This window comes from Nannospalax galili, unplaced genomic scaffold (assembly GCF_000622305.1).
Source record: "Nannospalax galili isolate Female #2095 unplaced genomic scaffold, S.galili_v1.0 scaffold288, whole genome shotgun sequence".
NCBI lineage: Eukaryota > Metazoa > Chordata > Mammalia > Rodentia > Spalacidae > Nannospalax > Nannospalax galili.
Genome location: NW_008357996.1, coordinates 910,342 through 916,636, shown reverse-complemented (window position 1 = coordinate 916,636; position 6,295 = coordinate 910,342). Strand labels below are relative to the sequence as shown.

At 47.6% G+C, this 6,295-nt stretch overlaps 1 long non-coding RNA gene across 1 annotated transcript in view; it reads left to right on the top strand.

The window, feature by feature from the left end:
• The first annotated feature begins 1,857 nt into the window (after positions 1-1,857).
• The window catches only part of LOC108490099, a 27,571-nt gene continuing 23,133 nt past the window's right edge, over positions 1,858-6,295 (top strand). Inside the window, exon 1 of the long non-coding RNA XR_001872112.1 lies at positions 1,858-1,942. This is a non-coding gene — a long non-coding RNA (uncharacterized LOC108490099). The remainder of the gene's footprint in view (positions 1,943-6,295) is intronic.

Genomic DNA, 6,295 nt, shown 5'->3' with positions numbered 1-6,295 from the left:
TGCTTAGCATCCCCAGGAAAAGAAGTCTCACAACAGATGGAAGATTTATTTGTTAATGCTATTATGTCTCATAATTACTTAAAAAAAAAGAACATGAGAATGTAAAAGATGTTAAAAGGTTATGGGAATGGAGATATTTTCCAAAATAGACAGAAAAAATGAGAAATCCTCAGCAAGTGATGAAAGTCTGTTTAGGTTTGTTATGATGCATATAATGGATGAGGCTAAAATAACAATAACACATAATCTTAAAATGTCTATGGTCATAGTTTAGTCAACTAGCTTAAGGAACAAAATATATATCTAGTCAAGGTTTATCTGAGAATATTTGGTTTTTTACCCAAGCCTTATCTACATAGTACATGATAGTTAAAAGTACCAGACTGGTGGAACTAACCTTATTGGATGTTTAACAGCCATACTTTGAGGCCTATTCTAATGTGATCAGAGAGACTTAAAGGACCGTTTTTGCCCCTTGACCTCCAAGGTTGACTAAGTTCCAGGGGACTATGAAACATCTCTCAAAATGTCCTTGGGCCATTAGCAACATACTCCGTTCCAAAGGCCAAAACTGTCAAAAATATTTGGGAGCTTTTATCTAATTCTCAAAAGATTTTAGGGTTACCTCTTCAGGGGGGAGGGATGTTAGAGTAGCCAAAAGCCCCATAAAAATATAATAAAATAAATGAAAGAAGAAGAAAGAAAGAAAGAAAAAAGAAAAATAACCTATAGGCCGAACTTTTTCTTGTTTAAAAAAAACCTTTTGAGACAGGGTTTCACTATGTAACCTTGACTGACTGACCTGGAAGTCAGTATGTAGACCAGGATGGCCTTGAGTTCACAGAGATCCATCTGCCTCTACCTCCTGAGTACTGAGATGATCTACCTATCTATCATCTATCTATCAATTATCTATCTCTCTTTATGTATATACATGCTTTATACTAGCTGAAAACTGGAACCAACTCAAATGTTAGCAATAATAAAGGGGGAAAACCCAACTGTTAAGTGTTCATACAAATGAACACTGCTTAAATTCATAGTACTGTTGGAAAGCCAGATATAAAATAATTAATACTATATGATTACATTGACATAAAGCTACAACATGGGCACAAATGATATATTATGTCGTATTTGCCTAGGAGAGGGAAGTGGGGCAGTGTTGTGCCTGGGAGGGATGGAATGGGCCTCTGGCAATGCCTGATTCCTTCATTTCTGCGCTTTTTATACTTTCGTACTTGTACTAACTTCAACATGTTAATCATGAATAAAAGGTTTGATTAAAAAATAATAAAGGGAAAAAAATGCAGAAAAAGAATATTTTTCTGCTGTTTGGGGCTGTTTTGGGGCTGTTCAGGGAGGGCATGGGGTCTGTACCTGGTGAAACTTATCGAGGAAAACATCCCTGTAACACATGTTTTCTACAGTTACAGGGTTCCAGGAGCTCATTGCAGCTACAGGGCTTGGGAAACCTGTTTGTCAGTCTGTGGAGCATGGTCTGGTGATCACAATGCATTGGGTCACCAGTTCCTGGAGCTGCTTTTGGCAGCTTGCAGGTGGCTGGGAGTTGGTTGACTCAGTTCCTCCTAGGGGCCTTATGGTTTCTGGGTCTGTACCTGGTGAAACTTATCGAGGAAAACATCCCTGTAACACATGTTTTCTACAATTACAGGGTTCCAGGAGCTCATTGCAGCTACAGGGCTTGGGAAACCTGCTTGTCAGCCTGTGGAGCATGGTCTGGTGATCACAATGCATTGGGTCACCAGTTCCTGGAGCTTCTTTTGGCAGCTTGCAGGTGGCTGGGAGTTGGTTGAATCAGTTCCTCCTAGGGGCCTTATGGTTTCTGGGTCTAGGGTTTCCTGGACCTGCACCCTATCATTCCAGCCATTTATGTTATAGGATTTGGGATGACGTTTCTCGTTTGGGTATTTCCTGCTGGGTAAGGTTGATGACAAAAGGGGGAGGGGGTTTGAAGTAAGGTGATGAGGCTGAGTCTGGAAGGTTGCCATTGGAGTAGACAGGATCACAAGATGGGGTCCAGTCCAGCGTGGCTGGAGGGTTCCCTTTAGTCCCTTGTGTTGATCAGTGGACTGGACCAGCTGAAAGGTATGGGAGAGCTGGTGTTTGGATGCCTGTGGGATAATTCAGTCAGCATGCTCCCTGGGGAATTTTCGTAGAAGAGTGAAAGCAGTCATGGAGGGGAGAGGATTGTTGGAGTGGCAGATTGCTCAGGAGGAAAAGCCTGCCATACAGAAACTCAAAGGGCTGCTATTTCCCCCATAGTGGGAAAAGCCTCTATCCATCCTGAGAATGTATCCACCAAGACTAGTAGGTACCTGAACTTTTTGCAAGCTGGCATATGAGTAAAGTCTAGTTGCCAATCAACCCGGGAAGAGCTCCTCTATGTTGGTGGGGTTTAAAGGAGGGAGGTGAGCAGCCCCCGCCCTGAGAAGAAACAGTGGCGCAGATGGGGCAGGACTGGGTGACTTTTGTGAGAAGGGGAAGGAGTTTAGGATAAAAAATGAGGGGTTCAAGTAATTTATAATGTGGGCAAACCCCAATATGAAAGATGTTATATAGGTGAGTCAGGATGGACAAAACCTGGCCTTCTGGTAGGCAATACCTGCCTCCAAGAATCATCCATCCTCTTGAAGTTGGGGTAGCTCCTTTATCTAAAAGAGATTTATGCTGTTGAGGGGTGTAGGAAGTCATGAACTCTGATGGAGTTAAGACAGGTTAGCAGCATGGTATTGGTGTTTGCTGGCCTCCCTAGCTGCTTGGTCGGCCAGGTCATTGCCTCTGGCAATAGGATCAGTGAGAGGTTGGTGCCCTCTACAATGGACTACAGCTACCTTGGCAGGAAGATAAGATGCCTCCAGTATTTAAGGATTAGTGGACCATTAATAATGGGGGAGTCCCCTTTGTGGTAAGTAGACCTCTTTATTTCCAGATAGAGGCATGATGGTGGATTATATGGAAGGCATATTTAGAATCTGTGAAAATATTGATTTTTTTTTTTTTTTTTTTTTTTTTTTTTTGCCAATGTTAAGGCTCTGATGAGTGCTATGAGTTCTGCACTCTTGTGAGAAGGTGCCAGGAGATAAAGGTCCAGACTCAATAATGCCTGTGAGGGAAACTGTAGCATATCCTGCCCTGTGGGATCCAGTAGGGGTCAGTGTTGAGCTGACATCCACAAACCAGTTTAGATGCGAATCAGGTAGGAGCTGGAGAGAAACCAAGCAGTCCTGATAGGTGAGTTCTGGAGGATCTAAAGTGATTGAGGGGTTTTCAAGGAAGGTGGCATGAAAGAGTTGGAACTTAGATAGAGCAAGAGTGCTGAGAGGAGTGGGTGAGGAGGTCCTTAAGATGGTGGGGGAAAGAACAGAAAGAGCCTGTTCCAGGGTGAGTTTAAGACCTTCTTGAGCCAGGAGGGCGGCAGTTGCCAGAGCATGGTGACAAGGCTGCCATTCCTTGACAGTGGTGTCTAGTTGTTTTTAGAGATAGGCCATGGGGGCAAAAGTGGGTCCTTTCATTTGTCTGAGGACCCCACCCCCACCTCCACCCCAGCCAGGCTCTTATTTTCAGTTACATATGAGAGAAATGGGGATCCTAGGTCAGGGAGGGCTAAAGCCAGTGCCTCTATGAGGGCCTTTCCTGATGGCATGGAAATCCACTGTGATTGGTCCCAGGAACTCTACATGTTCAGAAGGGTCCCCTTTGTTTTAGGGAAATGAGGTTTTCCATCGACCCCACCATGGAGATCTGTGAGGGAAAAACCTTACCAGAGTAGGAGGGAAGGACAGACCATGAGACAGATTTACCACTACTGTAGCCACTACCCTGGGCTCCTCAATAATGATGGTCATGGATGAAATGGGTGCTGAGGAACCAGGGCCTCATCAGTCTTTGGCTGCTAGGCCCAGAAGATTGTTGACTGACTCCTGCAAAGTGGATGGGGTCAGGGAGGAGACTGGCCTACCTTGGTGGCAAAGAAGGACAACTGATCCTCCAATGATCTCTCTGTCCACATTGAGGGCAGGGTCCCAGTGGTGGTGGTAGGTTGGGGCATTGTTTAGCCCAGTGTCCAGTTTGTCCACATCTGAAGCGGGGTCCTGGTGGCTGACGCTGTGTGGGAGTGGAGCTGGAGATTGTCTTCTTTGGAGGAGCCCTTAGAGCTGTGGCCAGCAGCCAGTATTTTTTAGACCAGGCAAATTTGTCCATCCTAGCCTGCTCCTCCAGGTTATTAAAGACTTTAAATGCCATTTCTAACAGCTCTCCCTGGAGGGTGTCCACACCCCTTTCTAGCTGGCTAAGTTTTCTCCTAATATCAGGGACAGACTGAGATGGAACGATGGCTAACCATGAACCTGCCATTTCTAGAATCTGGATCATGTCTGGTGTATTGTACCAGGGCCTCAGTAAGCCTAGGCAGAAACTGTGCTGGGTTTGTGGAGAAGGATCCTCATTTTTTTCTCTATTTGGGACATATTTTTAAGGGAGAAAAGGGAGGGTGGACTCTGACAACTCCTTCTACCTCGACTACTGTCAGCATGGGAGCAAGTGCTCCTGGGCACGGGGTGGGCGTGGCCGAGTGGGTCCCCAGCCTGGCCCTGGACCCCAGGTTTTGGCGCTGCCCGTTCGGGCCTCATGGGTCCTGAGCTGCCTGGTGGGCCCCTCACCTGCCGACCACCCTAGCTTGTGGGTGGGTTGGGTGGGAACCCGAGACCCCGAGGGGCCAAGGCTGGTGACCATTTGAGGTGGGCGAGGCGTAGGGAGTGGGGCATCCTCATTCCTTGCAGCTGCTGAACAGTGGTGGCCACCTCTTGAGAACGGGAGCAGGGAGAGGGGTAGAAGGATCACAGCCAGTGGGAGGGGTTCTTGCCAAGAGGACCTGAGCGTTTGGTAGGGAGCACACAGGGAGGGTCTGGCACGAAGAACAAAAAAAGCTTGGATATAGGGGAGTTCAGACCATTTGCCATTATTTGGCAGAAGTTATCTAAATCTCTTAAAATATTTGTAGCCCGAAAATGATTTATTCCTCCCGGACTTCTGAAGAGCCATGGACTGGTGCAGGGCACCCTGGGGAAGAAAAGTGGAGCTTAGTGTGGGGAGAGATTGGAACGAAAGGATTTGGCGATAATTCTGGGAAGCAGGGAACAGGGAGCAGGCGAGCCAGCCTGCCCTGGACCCCTCACGGCACTCTGTGGGGTGAGTGGGCATGCGAGGACGTGAGATGAGGCAGACTGTGGGCAAAAGCAATAGAACGGTGGGCTGAGCCACATAGAGCTGGGTGCCAGGGGTTGGGCGTTCGTTTCTTTGTAAGTCTCTCCTCCCCAAAGGTATAAACTTTGAAAAATTCAGATAAGGATGTGGTATGTGGTTTGTCTACCGGCGTCAAGAGCAAGGGACCCTAAGAGAACTCGGGCGACAATATTGAAGTCTAAGGTTCCTGTCTCTGGCCAGACAGGACCATTGTCTAACTTGTACTCTGGCCAGGCAGTGGTGCAGAGAAACTTGAGGCATTTAGGCCTGACAGAGAAGACTGAGGATTTTAGATTTCAGAAGGCAAGCAAGGGGGGTGAGTCCAGCAGGTTTAGAATTGAGGTTGCCGGTTTTTTAGAGGGATGAGGAAGAGAATGAAAAGGGTGGTTAGTGTGAGGTGATAAAGGAGGAAAATGAGAGCTGAAGAAGGGAAATGGGAAGGCTGTGGGCACCTCCAGGGGAAGGAGAGAGTGGCAATGAGGCTGACGCAGAGAGCAAGTGCAAAAGGAGGAGACAGAGGACGAGGACAAAGGAGGAAAGAGGCCTGAGAGGAGAGGCGTGCCAAATCGCCTGTGGGGCCGACGTCCAGAGAGGCATCCTTCCGTGCAGAGAGTCCCGAAAATGAGTGTCCCAAAGTCCCTAGGGGCAGCGTCCACGACTAGGGAGGGGAAAACGTGGGATCTTCTGACATCCTGGCATGATTTAATGAGGAACAGGAGAGACTGTATGGCATGGAGAAGAGAAGTCGGGAGGGAGAGGGAGAAAGAGAAAGGGAGAGAGAGAAAGGGAGAGAGGGGGGAGAGAGGGGAAATCAGGAAAAGATTTGAGAGCGTTAAATGGATGGGTCAATCTGCCAGGTGGGCTTAGGCAAACACAGCAACCGTGCTGGGCACTGAAGGTCGCAGAAGCCTGTGATGACTAGTGGCCAAAATTTTAAGTCTGGGAGTGACTGACAGTCATGATGAAAAGGAACGTTCAAATGGCAGGAGAGGGAGGGTGGGGGAAGGGGAGAGAGAGGAGGGGGGGGAGG